The 13,350-nt window shown below is 40.5% G+C and overlaps 1 protein-coding gene across 2 annotated transcripts in view; it reads right to left on the reverse strand.

Annotated features, from left to right (window-relative positions):
- FAM81A (family with sequence similarity 81 member A) overlaps nt 1-13,350 on the reverse strand; it is a 160,019-nt gene that overhangs the window by 110,866 nt on the left and 35,803 nt on the right. The gene's annotated exons all lie outside the window — the stretch shown is intronic.

Genomic DNA, 13,350 nt, shown 5'->3' on the forward strand with positions numbered 1-13,350 from the left:
ACCTGCCCGCTTGCATAGTGGGTGGGTGGTGGGAGCAGGTTGGCCTAGTGGGCTAGGTGGAGCCTAGGGTCAGCAGCTCCTGCCTCAACAGAGCACTGAGACTGGCACCAGGGAGGAAGGGGGGAAGGGCCATCACATCTGGGTTCAGGCTGAGGAAGCCACCACTACAGTAACATTGGAAGCAAGATCAGTATCTGTAAAATCTATTCTGAGAGATGCATATTTCCACTCTAAAATTCTACATCCAGATAAACTATCCATTGAGTCTGAGGGCAAAACAAAGACATTGTCATACATGCTTCTTCCCACAAACGTACCCCATCTGCACACTTTCTAAGGAATTTACTTAGAAATGTAAACCATGTGAGAAAGTAAACCAAAAATTCACACTATATATAAAATAGATAAACAACAAGGATTTACTGCACGGTACAGAGAACTGTATTCAATATTTTGTAATAACTTATATGGGAAAGGAATCTAAATATATATATATATATACATACACACACACACATATATAACTGAATCCCTTCATTGTACAGCTAAAAAATTAATTAAATAAAAATAATTTTAAAAGAAAGTAAACCAAAAAGAAATAGACAAGGGTCTTGGACATGGGTCCAAGAAGTGGAAAATCTACTCCAAAAGAAAATTCTTAGGATTATGACAAAGTCATCTCAGGACTGATGTCCAGCAGGTCTTATGGAGAGCAATTAGTGCAGACTGAAGCAAGAAGTAGAACACCACGGGGAAGATATTCCCAAGAAAATGAAAGAGAGCTAGAGAGAATGTGTGAGAGAAAGACAAAACAGATTACCTAGTATGTTTGTACCACAGTGAAAGGAGTTATAATTCTATCAAAAAGTTTATAGATGAATTAGTGAGAAGTGCAAAAAGAACTAAAGCAGTGGCCAAAGAAGGCAATTATTAATATGAAGAGAAGAAAAAAAGTTGTACAACCATACATAGCGCAGCTGTGAACAACAGACATAATGTAAACATTGATTACCAGTTTAATCAAAAGCTGGTACATTGCCAAATTGGGAAGATTGGAGGAAAAGCATATGTGACAGAAAGTCCATATACAATATGTAACTGTGAAAGACCAAGAAACATCATATAAGCAACTGCTTAAAATTATTTTTATTGGAGTATAGTTGATTTACAATGTTGTGGTAGTTTCAGGTGTACAGCAAAGTGAATCAGTTATGCATATACATATATCCCCTCTTCTTTAAATTCTTTTCCTATATATATCATTATAGAGTATTGAGTAGAGTTCCCTGTGGTATACAGCAGGTCCTTATTATATATTTTATATATAGTAGTGTGTATACACCAATCCCAATCTCCAATTTATCCCTCTCTCCCTTCCCTTCCTGGTAACCAAAAGATTGTTTTCTACATCTGTGACTCTGTTCTGTTATGTAAATAAGTTCATTTGTACCATTTTTAGAGATTCCATATATAAGTGATATCATCCATTCTGACAATCTCTAGGTCCATTTATGTTGCTAAAGCATCTTTGACTTTATAAACTAAGTACATATATTTCTTTGATGCAAAATTTAAAGGAAAAAATCCAGAGTTATGAGAAGAAAATTATAGAGTATTTTAAAAATACATGTACCTATTATTTTGAAAATCCTCAGGTTATTTATTTAAGAGTCTTATTACTGCCTTTCTTCCTAGGACATAATTTCTGTATTTCTATTTCAGACACTTTCAAAATGTGTGGTTAGCAAACCACAATTCTCCCCTTTGAGAATGGCATTATGAAACCTTTTTCAGAGGATATAAGATACTAATTTCAAGGCCAATTTTGTTCAAAAGAACATAAACCCATTGACTGCATAGTAAATTGTTCCAAATTTATTTTAATAACTTTCTGACAAAAAAATCAGTATATGACTTTTCCTATCAGTTTTAGCCCATTAAAAATAGGATAGTCAAGGTAGTTCATTTCAGTCGCTCAGTCGTGTCCGACTCTCTGCGACCCCATGAATTGCAGCACGCCAGGCCTCTCTGTCCATCACCAACTCCCGGAGTTTACCCAAACCCATGTTCATCGAGTCGGTGATGCCATCCAACCATCTCATCCTCTGTCGTCCCCTTCTCCTCCCGCCCCCAATCCTACCCAGCATTAGGGTCTTTTCCAATGAGTCAACCTTTCGCATGAGGTGGCCAAAGTATTGGAGCTTCAGCTTCAGCTTCATTCAAGGTAAGGTCTATTTTATTAACACAAAAACATTTTCCAGATACATTAGAGTATTCATTTAAGGTGTGTGTGTGTGTGTGTGTGTGTGTGTGTGTGTGTGTGTGTGTGTGTGAGTATAATAATGTTTTACAGCAAGGAAAGAGAAAAAAAATTATTTTAGTTAGCTTTTTATAAGCTTTACAAATAACAAAAAGCCAAGGGACTTTTTTCCATTACTCAGATAATGAAAATAATTGCGTTCTGAATGTATATTACATGCATTATCATGTAATAGAAGGGCTCCAGAATTCAATGTGAAAGACTTGGGTTCAAATTTTGGCTTCATCTCTTACTTACTGGATGATTTTGGACACAGCATTTAATTTTTTTGAGCCTTAATTGCTTCATCTGTTGAGAACCTAGACTGTAATAGGCGCTATTCTAAGCATGGGGTTACAGTAGTCACGTGTAGTCTATGCCCTCATAAAATTTATATTTTAAATGGGGAAGATACTAAGCAAGCAAAGCAATTTTAGAGTAATGAGGCTCCTGGAGAAAATTAAAAGAGCCATAGGGGGACTTCCCTGGAAGTCCAGTGTCTAAAACTCTGCACTCCCAATGTAGGTCAGGGAACTAGATCCCACATACCTCAACTGAAAAAAAAAAAAAAGATTCCACATGCCACAACTAAAAATCCCACATACTGCAACTAAGACCTTGTGCACCCAAATATATAGATATATATATTTTTTTTAAGACCCATAGGATAGTGACCGATGTGGAGCAATGTCGGCCAATTTAAAAAGGAGGGCTAGCATGGACTTCTTTGAGAAGCTGGTATTTGACACCTGGATGATCCAAAGTCGACTATGTGAAGATGTAGGGGAAGAGAATTCCAGGCAGAAGGAACAGCCAGTCAAGAAGAGGCTTGGCATGCTTTGGGCTAAGAGAATGCTGGTGTGGCTTAAACGCAGAATGGCGGTGGCGGGGTGGGGGAAGGGGGGCGGGAGCGTTGTTTACTGAATGAATTCAGAGGGTATTGTGTGCAGGAGGTTGAAAGCCACAGGAAAGAGTTTGAGTTTTATCTGAGAAGAGAAACAAAGGACAGTTTTAAGTAGGGGAATAACCTGATTTGCTCTAATGGCTGTTCTGAAAATAAATTATAGGAGGGCATAAGAGAAAACAGAGAAACTAGTTTTAAGCTATTGTGTGTATTGTAATGAGGAATGATGATGGGTGGAATTAGAATGGTTACAGGGGAGATGGAGATAGGATTGTACTGATTTGGAATATAATGTAAAGATAGAGTGAAACTTATCATGAATTAATTAGTCAGGGATGAAGGAAAGAAAAATTCAGTTCCGTCACTGTCTGACTCTTTGCGACCCCATGGACTGCAGCATGCCAGGCCTCCCTGTCCATCATCAACTCCCAGAGCTTGCTCAAACTCACGTCCATTGAGTCGGTGATGCCATCCAACCATCTCATCCTCTGTCGTCCCCTTCTCCTGCCTTCAATCTTTCCCAGCATCAGGGTCTTTTCCAATGAATCAGTTCTTCGTATCAGGTGGCCAAAGTATTGGAGTTTCAGCTTCAGCATCAGTCCTTCCAATGAATATTCAGGACTGATTTCCTTTAGAATAGACTGGTTGGATCTCCTTGCAGTCCAAGGGACTCTCAAGAGTCTTCTCCAACACCACAGTTCAAAAGCATCAATTCTTCAGTGCTCAGCTTTCTTTATGGTCCAACTCTCACATCCATACATGACTATTGGAAAAACCATAGCTCTGACTAGAGAGACCTTTGTTGGCAAAGTAATGTCTCTGCTTTTTAATAGGTTGGTCACAGCTTTTCTTCCAAAGAGCAAGCATCTTTTAATTCTGAAGGAAAAAAAAATTAAGGTGTTTTTTTTTTTTTCCAAATCTGAGCAGATGGGTAAATTTTGATGCCATTTCCAAGAAGGAAATGGCAACCCACTCCAGTATTCTTGCCTGGAGAATCACATGAACAAAGGAGCCTGGTGGGCTACAGTCCATGGGGTCACAAAGAGTCGGACATGACTGAGTGACTAACAACACACATAAGATGGGTATCTCTGTGGGAGGATCAAGTTTAGGGGTAGAAATCAAGAGTTCAGTTTTAGTCATGTTAAGTATGACATGCCTATTAGATCTCCAAGAAAGAATTATGCTGGAACTATGAGTTTGAACTCTGGGGGAGAGTTTGAGCAGAAGATATAGTTGGATTAGCATTAGCATATGGGAGGTACTTATAGTCAAGGGACCAGATAGATAAGATCATATAGGGAATACTGACAGGCAGATGAGGAATTGTCTGTACTGGAACCAAACCCTGAGAGAGAGAAAAACAAACTATATGCTGGAATCAACAACCAAGAATCCAGAAAGTAGACTGAGAAGGAGGAGCCTGTATAGATGAAAGAAAGTCAAGGAAGTATGGTGATGGAGAAGGCAAAGAGGAGTTTCAAGGAGGGTGTTGACCCTGCAATCACCAGGGTCAAAGGATGCCAAAAAGTTTCAGAAGGCACCAAAAGAGAATGATGGATTTGGCAACATGGAGGTCAAAGGAGTCCTTGATGAGGGCTGTTTCAGTGGAGTTGTGGGGATGGAATCTATTTGAGCAGGTTCACGAAAAAATGGGAGATGATTCAAGGAGTGACCACAGACAATGCTTTCAAGGAGGCTTGCAGTGAAGAGGAGCAGAAAGACAGGGAAGTAACCAGAATGACTTTTTATTTTGTTTTTTAAAACAGAATACATTAGAACAAGTTTCCTTTCTGATAGTGGTGATCCAGGAAAAGATCACCTGGATGATGCAAGAGAATCATGATTTTAGAATCATGACAGGACTTCCCTGGTAGTCCTTAACCACTTCCCAACGCAGTGAGCGTGGGATCAATCCATGGCTGGGGAATTAAGATCCCACGTGCTGTGGGGTGCAACCAAAAAAAAGTACAAAAAAAAAAAAAAAAAGACTCCTGACAGCTGAATAATTAGATAGAAGTCCATTAAATTATATGAAAAACTTCCAGCAAAACTCCCTAACTTTGAACAGTTCTATGAAAATTTCTGGGGCTTCCCTGATGTCTCACCAGGTAAAGAATCCACCTGCAATGCAGGAGACACAGGAGACTCAGGTTTGATCTCTGGATTGGGAAGATCTCCTGGAGGAGGATATGGCAACCCACTCCAGTATTCTTGCCTGAAAATTCCCACAGACAGAGGAGCCTGGAGGGCTACAGTCCAAAATGGTGGCAAAGAGTCAGACATGACTGAGTAATCACATGCACACATGAAGATTTCTGGTGTTTTGTTAGCTTTTTCTCATTCCTTGTTTTTAAGCATTTAACCGTGAGTTTACATGTATCTAGTTTTTTTGCTTTCTGAGAGTTTAACTTTCTCTATAATCCATACTTATCACAGATAATAAGTCTGTGTCCATATGAGGTATTATTTTGTTGTGATTAAGAGATCAAGTCCTGGAGTCAGATTGGCGTGGATTAAGCCTCAGCTCTGCCACTTGGTAGAAAGAGGAGCCTGGCCGGCTACAGTGCATGGGGTCACAAAGAGTCGGGCATGACTGAGCAACTAAGCACAACACAGCACTGCCACTTGGTAGCTGTGTGGCCTTGACATGCATTAACTAAAATCTCTGAGCTTCAGGGGTATTTTCTATCGTTAATAATAATACCTAGTTCATTAGGTTATTCTGAGCTTAAATAAGAAACTATATGGAAAGTGTCTGGCATGTAGTAGGCCTTCCATAAATAATAGCTAATATTATCATTACCACCTAAGCAAATAAAAGACAAAATGAAAAAATATTTATGTAGTTAAAAAATATTTACACTTTTCAGAGTTAATAATTTGCCTAATGAATTCAATAAATGACAGAAATTTCTTCTGAATCACCCAAGTAATCTTTACTTTCATACAGCTTTCAAAAGGTAAGTGTTAATTGTTTTGGGGACTAGACAGAGGTGGTTGCACCAAGCATGAGTGTACATGTATATTGTACACTTTAATACATGAACCACACACTTTCAAATGCTTGATTTTATTTTCATGAATTTTACCTCAATTTTTTAAAAAGTGTGCATTGAATACCTGCTATTTGCAAAGCACATACTATGTGCCTCTATCTTATTTTGTTTATGAAAATATAGCCACAGTGTGGGCTTCCCTGGTGGTGGCTCAGATGGTAAAGAATCTGCCTGCAATGCAGGAGACCCAAGTTTGATCCCTCAGTCGGGAAGATCCCCTGGAGAAGCCACAATGAACTTTCTTTTCCTTTCTTGGTCAAGAACATCAAATTAAAGCAGAGATGGATGATACATAGGTGGATGGATGGATAGATGGATAGATAGGTAGAAGATAGATAGGAGACAGACAAATGATCAGGGTTTAGTGGTTTAGAGAGTCTATCCCCAAGGAAAGAGCTTAAAGACCTCAATATTTTTTCCCAGGCAGGACCAAAGGCTCCAGATGTTAGCTAGAAATAAACATGAGGGATAGTCAAGCATCAAAGTCCAAGAAGGGCACATTTTCAAACAAGAATTTAGATTGATGTTTAGGATAAGATAAGAGCTAAAATTCAGGAGGGGATCCTGCAAGGAAAGGAGACTTGGGAGAAGTCTCAAGCAGCACCAGGGAGAGCTCCCAGCCAGTAGGCATTTCTGCCTACTTAAGAGCAAGCTACCCATTTTCCTTCAGAAACTCAGGTCTTCCTCAGCTTGTTCGGCTTTCAGTACAGGGCTATCCTTAAATGGGAAAGAAATCCACAGAAGAGGGAATATATGTATAAATATGACTGATTTACTTTGCTGTATAGTAGAAAGTGACACAGCAGTGTAAAACAGCTATACTCCAATTTTTTTTTAATGGCAATAAAAAAAAAAGGGTCATCTAAAACTTAAGGACCTTTCTGACCTCCAGTCATAGGGACCACATCTGCTTGCACACAAGAAGCTTCAGTCAAGCTTTCAAGGACCTGCCTCTCCACAGAGACCTAACTCTATTTAGAACATTGCTACCTGAAGTGTGGTCTGTGCACCAGGAGCACCAGCACCATTTCTGTGTTAGAATGGAGATCTACATGCCTATGAAACTGAATCTGCATCTTAACAAGATTCCCAGTTGATTCACATGTATCTCAAACACTGAGAAGTATTTGTCTGGCAAACATGACTCCACCAGAATCACGTAGACTCTTGAAGGCTTTCTTTTTTTCCACTGGATAAGAAACAGTGGTTCAAGAGGCAGGAACTCTGGTCATTGGAACCACTGGAAAAAATCTAGAATTTTGTATTCAAAAAGAATCCTAGTGATGTCTTGCCATTTGGAATTTATAAGGAATATCTATTTGATTATATAATAACTCATATAAACAGCCAGGAAGACATGTGATCAACAGGAAGAAACAAATAGGAAAATTCTCTCTAGGCTGATATTCACCATGCAACAATATGCAACAGATATTCAATATGAAACATGTTTATTTTTCCATTAAACTCAGCTGTACTAATTTAAGAGACTCTCCAAAAATATCAGTTTCTATTTAGCCTCCCTCGGTTAAGAGTTGTTTAATTTTTCTATAGACAATGGAGTTGATTCTCATCACTACAGAAGGGAGAACAGAGTGTCATAAAGTCACAGAAGGATGTCCCCACTTACACACGGTCACTGTGCTATGACTAGGGGACACTGTGACGAAAGGCATGTTCTAGTCATATAAACTTAGAGGGATATGATGGGGATTGCCAGAATCAGAACCAGAAGCTGTATAAAGTGATGTGTTTGCTGCTTGTGTTTGCTTTTTGCATTTCAGTTTCCCAGCAGGAGCATTTTTGTCCTGTTTCTTAGATGCCAGTCCCCCAAGGAATGATTCTCCATTTTTATCTTGCAATGGATTTTCAAGGTCATCATTTCAGGGAAACTCTCTGTAAATCAATCAAATATGCACCAGGCATTTGCTCTGAGTCCAGTTCCAGGCTGGAGAGTGTGAAGAGGGGAGGGGAAGGGAATTGGGGAGTGAGACCCAAAGTGTATTTAAGTTCCACGATTCCTAGCCTTGACAGGTTTATTGTCTTACTGGCTTGAATTAAAATAAAAAAGATACACACACATACACACACACACACAAAATGATACACACAAACAAAAAAACCCAGAAACCATTGGGAAGAAATGAAAGAGAGTAATACAGTGCTAAATTATATGGTTCACACTTTGAGTGCTAGAGAAGGTCAGAAAAGATGGAGTTCTTTTCTTCTGAAAAGGGGAAAGGAAAGCTTAAAATGGGCTCCGATGAATGCGTGGCATTTTAGTATATAGAAGTGGGATTAGAGCAGTTCCTAGAGAGAAAAAAGAGTAAAAATGAGCTATTTAATATCTCTCCATCTGCCTTTTCACTTCTCTGAATAGGAAAAAAAATAATAGTATTCATTTTGATTGACTCATAGGTTTTTATGTGAATTAAATGAGATTATGCTTATAAATGTTTTACATCCAAATAGTTAATCAAACAGATGAAATGATTTCAGCAACTAAATTATCAGTAGTGATTTGAAACCAGAATGTCAATTTCTCATGACTAACTAGAGAAAAAATAACCCAAAGACTTGTATCAGTCTTCTACATAAGGTTTTTTCCTGCAATCAGTCTATCCAGAAATCAAATAATAAATCAAAAAGAGAGTGATGATCCTGATAATATTGACCACCATTTATTGTGTCCCAGTGTCTTGGGCTCTTTGTCCTCATGACCTTGCTGATTCCTCACAGTAGTTCTGTGAGGAGGAAGTATCACCACTACTCTGCACTGGCCAATCTTCACAGCTTGTAAGTGATGGTCCAGTGGTTAAGGCTCTGCACTCCCAAGGCAGAGGGGCCTGGGTTCAATTCCTGGTCATTGAACTATCCATGTGCCACAATTAAGAGTTCATATGCCACAACTAAGACCTGGCACGGCCAAATAAGTAAATAAAATAATTTTTGAAAGGAATCACTGCAAGAAATAGGCTTTCCTGGTAGCTCAGCTGGTAAAGTATCTGCCTGCAATGCAGGAGACCCTAGATTGATTCCTGGGTCAGAAAGATCCCCTGGAGAAGGAATAGGTTACCCACTCCAGTATTCTTGGGCTTCCCTGGTGGCTCAGCTGGTAAAGAATCTGCCTGCAATGCAGGAGACCTGGATTTGATCCTGGGGTTGGGAGGATCCCCTGGAGAAGGGAACAGTTACTGACTCCAGTATTCTGGCCTGGAGAATTCCATGGACTGTTTATTCCATGAGGTTACAAAGAGTCGGACACAGCTGAATGACTTTCATCATATTTCATAGAGCAAGAAACATTATTTATTAAAGTTTTCCATACCTTGCCTCTTGTTAGCATAAACAACATTTGGAGGAAAAAACAGCTGAAAAAATGAAGTAGTCCTTATACCAGTCTTGAGAAGCACTTTTGCAGCTTATGAGCTATCAATCAGACTACATTCTAACAACCTGTTTCAGCTTTCTTAACTCACTCTTGGCAAGACTAGATTCCAGAGAGATCACAGAACTACTGTGCTTATCCCTGTGAAGTAGAGAATACTGTTTTCTAAAAGGGGAAACATTAAGCTACAGCTCATGAATTTGATGAATTGTGAAAATCAGTTTGGGTAAGTTACCAGGCACCTTTTTCCTGCATCAGGTAGGTTTTCTGTTGCCACTGTTCACTGCTTCACCTCTGCAACTAGTCCATCAGCCCAGTCTTAGAACTATGTCCCAGCTCGTGTTGTATCCTCAGTGTACCATGAAGTTTATACTAGAATGTTCATTTGGTTTCCTAGAAGAGAAAGGCTTAATGTCTTCCTGGTAAAGCAGAATGAGTTTTTGGCTTTTTTTTTCCTATAGCTATGTTGATCACAGAGTAAATTTAACATGTAGAACTTGAGGAGATGATATTTAGAAATTCAAGTAAATATGAAAGGGAGATGAGGGAATTCCCTAGTGGTCCATCAGTTGGGACTCCAAGCTTCCACTGCAGGGGGCACGGGTTTGATCCCTGGGTCGGGGGACTAAGAGCCTGCATGTTGCACTGCTTGGCCAGAAAAAAAAGTGGAGAGGGAGATGAGAAGTTGAGATGGCAATGGAGCCACTGACTCAGCATCCACAGAATTTGGGGGATGGGAAACTACTGAATCAAGATGCTGGAGATCTCAGCATTCATCCATTTGGAACTGCAGTGAGCTCCACTCATGTTTTTAACCAATAAAGTCTCCAGTTTTGATTTTCCTTTAAGTTATTTCCCAAGATTCTTCAAGGTCAATGACAGAAGCTCCTCTAGCTGCTTCACTACACAATCCCCACCCTACCCCCCATCAACTCTTTCAGTGGTTGTGGGCACATCACTTGGGAAGACACACATGCAGAAGTCTACGACAGTGGTTTACAGACTCTTCAACTGCTTACTCACAAAGAATTTTGGAAAACTACAAACCCCCACATACATTTTAAAGTTGACATCTCAAAATATTCACCATAAATTCAAATAGTTGCAAAAGATGTAATTTCTGGCACAATAACATTTTAGAATTGAACTGTTCCAACACACTTTGGAATGATTCCAAATGATATCCTCTAAGCACTAAAGCTCTTTGAAATGTACCTGATAGGGTCATTATGAAGACTCAAGGACTTAAGAGATGACAGTGCCCTGCACATGATGAATACTATGCATTTGCTATGTGTATGTGGGTGTAGAGAGAGGTGGAGAGGGGTGGCAAGATGTTAGCTGTTAGTCTTAGGAGGGGTTGTAGCAGGTGATATCGATGTTTCACACCACATCTCCTCAGTCCATGTTTGAGTTCATGCACTGCTGTGGGGCACAGTTTCTGCTGTGCTGAAGACTTTTATCTCTCACATGGTACATAGCTCTGCTTCGTTGCCAGAGAGCTCTTTCCAGCTCAAAGGAGATTGCTAAACTGATGCTTAGACACAACCTGCAACCTGAGGCCGTTGACTTCCTCAGAGTCAACATTCAACCAATGGGAGACAGGAAGCAGTGGAACAAAGACCCAGTCCCCCACTTCCATTCTCTGGTGAGACAACTGTGAAATGTGTTGTACAATTTCCCAGATGGTCCCCCAGCAGGTCTGAGCCCAGGTGGCCCACTGTCTTATTAAAACACACATTATTGCTGTTTTTCCTTTCCTGTCTTTTCAAAGTAAATAAATAGATTTTTTAAAAATGTTTTAGAAAAGCAGCCCCATGGTATGGTTGGGCATTGTTCCTGGCTGTATGCTCCATAGACTGTTCTATGGCCCTCCCAGAGTTTCTATAAGCTACAGAATGAATCTTTATAAATCTATTTCTGCTTAAAGAGAAATCTTTGGTATTTAGTAACAAGGGGTACAGAAGAATGGTTCTGAAGGAGTAATCATTCTGTCATTTAAGGATATCTCCTGTTTCCACGGAGAAGGCAATGGCACCCCACTCCAGTACTCTTGCCTGGAAAATCCCATGGACGGAGGAGCCTGGTAGGCTGTAGTCCATGGGGTCGCTAAGAGTCAGACATGACTGAGCGACTTCACTTTCACTTTTCCTGTTCATGCACTGGAGAAGGAAATGGCAACCCACTCCAGTATTCTTGCCTGGAGAATCCCAGGGATGGCAGAGCCTGGTGGGCTGCTGTCTGTGGGGTCACACAGAGTCGGACACGATTGAAGTAACTTAGCAGCAGCAGCAGCAACCTGTTTCCACCATTAAAAAATTAAATTTGGTGGCTTATCATGACACAGATTATTACCTCACAATTCTATAGGTCAGAGGTCCTATATAGATTTCACAAATGGAGGTGTTGGCAGAGCTGCATTCCTTTCTGGAGGCTTCAGAAAAGGCTGTCTTCCATTGTCCTTTCCAGCTTCTAGGGACTGCCCACCTTCCTTGGCATGTGGCCACTTCGTCTACTTTCAAAGCCAGCAACAAGTGGGTTGAGTCTTTTTCACATGATACCTATCTGGTCCTCTCTTTGCTTCCCTCCTTCACTTTGAATAACTCCTATGACTAGATTGACCCCATCTCAAGATTAACTGACTAGCAATCTTAATTAAACTACACCTCCAACCTTAATTCCCTTTTGCCATGCAACACATTTTAAAGTTCTGGGATCAAGAACATCTTTTGACATCTTTGGGAGTACCATTGTTCTACCTATCAGAGCCTCAAGACAGCTTGATCCCCATCTCCCTAAGAATGACAGGATCGCCTGGGAGGAAGCTGTGGCTTCCCAAACCAATGAGTTTCCAGGTCTTTTCCTGAGAAATGAACACAACCAACTACCTGTGGCCTAAGTAAGAACTCCTGCACTCAAATAAGGAAGAGCAGGTAATGGCTTAGAATGCTTCAAATTTAGGCTTAAGTAGAGAGATTTTGGGGTCTTCTCAGGTAACTCAGTGGTAAAGAATCTGCCTGCAATGCAGGAGACTCGGGTTTGACCCCTGGGTAGGGAAGATCCCCTGGAGGAGGGCATGGCAATGCACTCCAGTATTCTTGCCTGGAGAATCCCATGGACAGAAGAGTCTGGAAGGCTACAGTCCATAGGGTCGCAAAGAGTCAGACACAACTGAGCAACTAACATGTTCACTTCTTTCACTTCAGAGAGACTTTTGTATGCTTCCAGGTTTATATGTCCCCTAAAATAAGGAAATGAAGCTTGCATCCTTAGGTTCATAAAGTGTAATATGGTTTATTCAAATACTGATGACTCAGTTTTGAGGGCCTGGCTAGAGTTCAGTCACCTCCTCTCTCTGAGCAGTCAATTAAATCCACACCCCAACCACTTCCTTTATCAGGTGCTCACACTCCAAGCTGCTATGTACCATACTAGTCACTCCAGGGCCAGGTATCAGACAATCAGGGACAGCCCCTGTGCCCCAGAACCTGCTGAAATTATTCAAGTCAGCCAAAGCTAAACCTCGCTTGTTCCTTCTCACAGAATCCACAATAAGGTGCTTGCACCTGGTTCTGCTTTCTTTAGTCTGTGGCCGCCCTGGTATTTCCCCTGAGCGGCCCTGGAACAGCTTCTTGTTTCTCCCCAGGGAGCTGTGAGTGCAGCAAAACTGTCACACTCTTTCCAGTTTCTCTCATGATCC

This window comes from Giraffa tippelskirchi, chromosome 7, assembly GCF_054371585.1.
Source record: "Giraffa tippelskirchi isolate mGirTip1 chromosome 7, T2T-mGirTip1v1.2.pri, whole genome shotgun sequence".
Taxonomy (NCBI): Eukaryota; Metazoa; Chordata; class Mammalia; order Artiodactyla; family Giraffidae; genus Giraffa; species Giraffa tippelskirchi.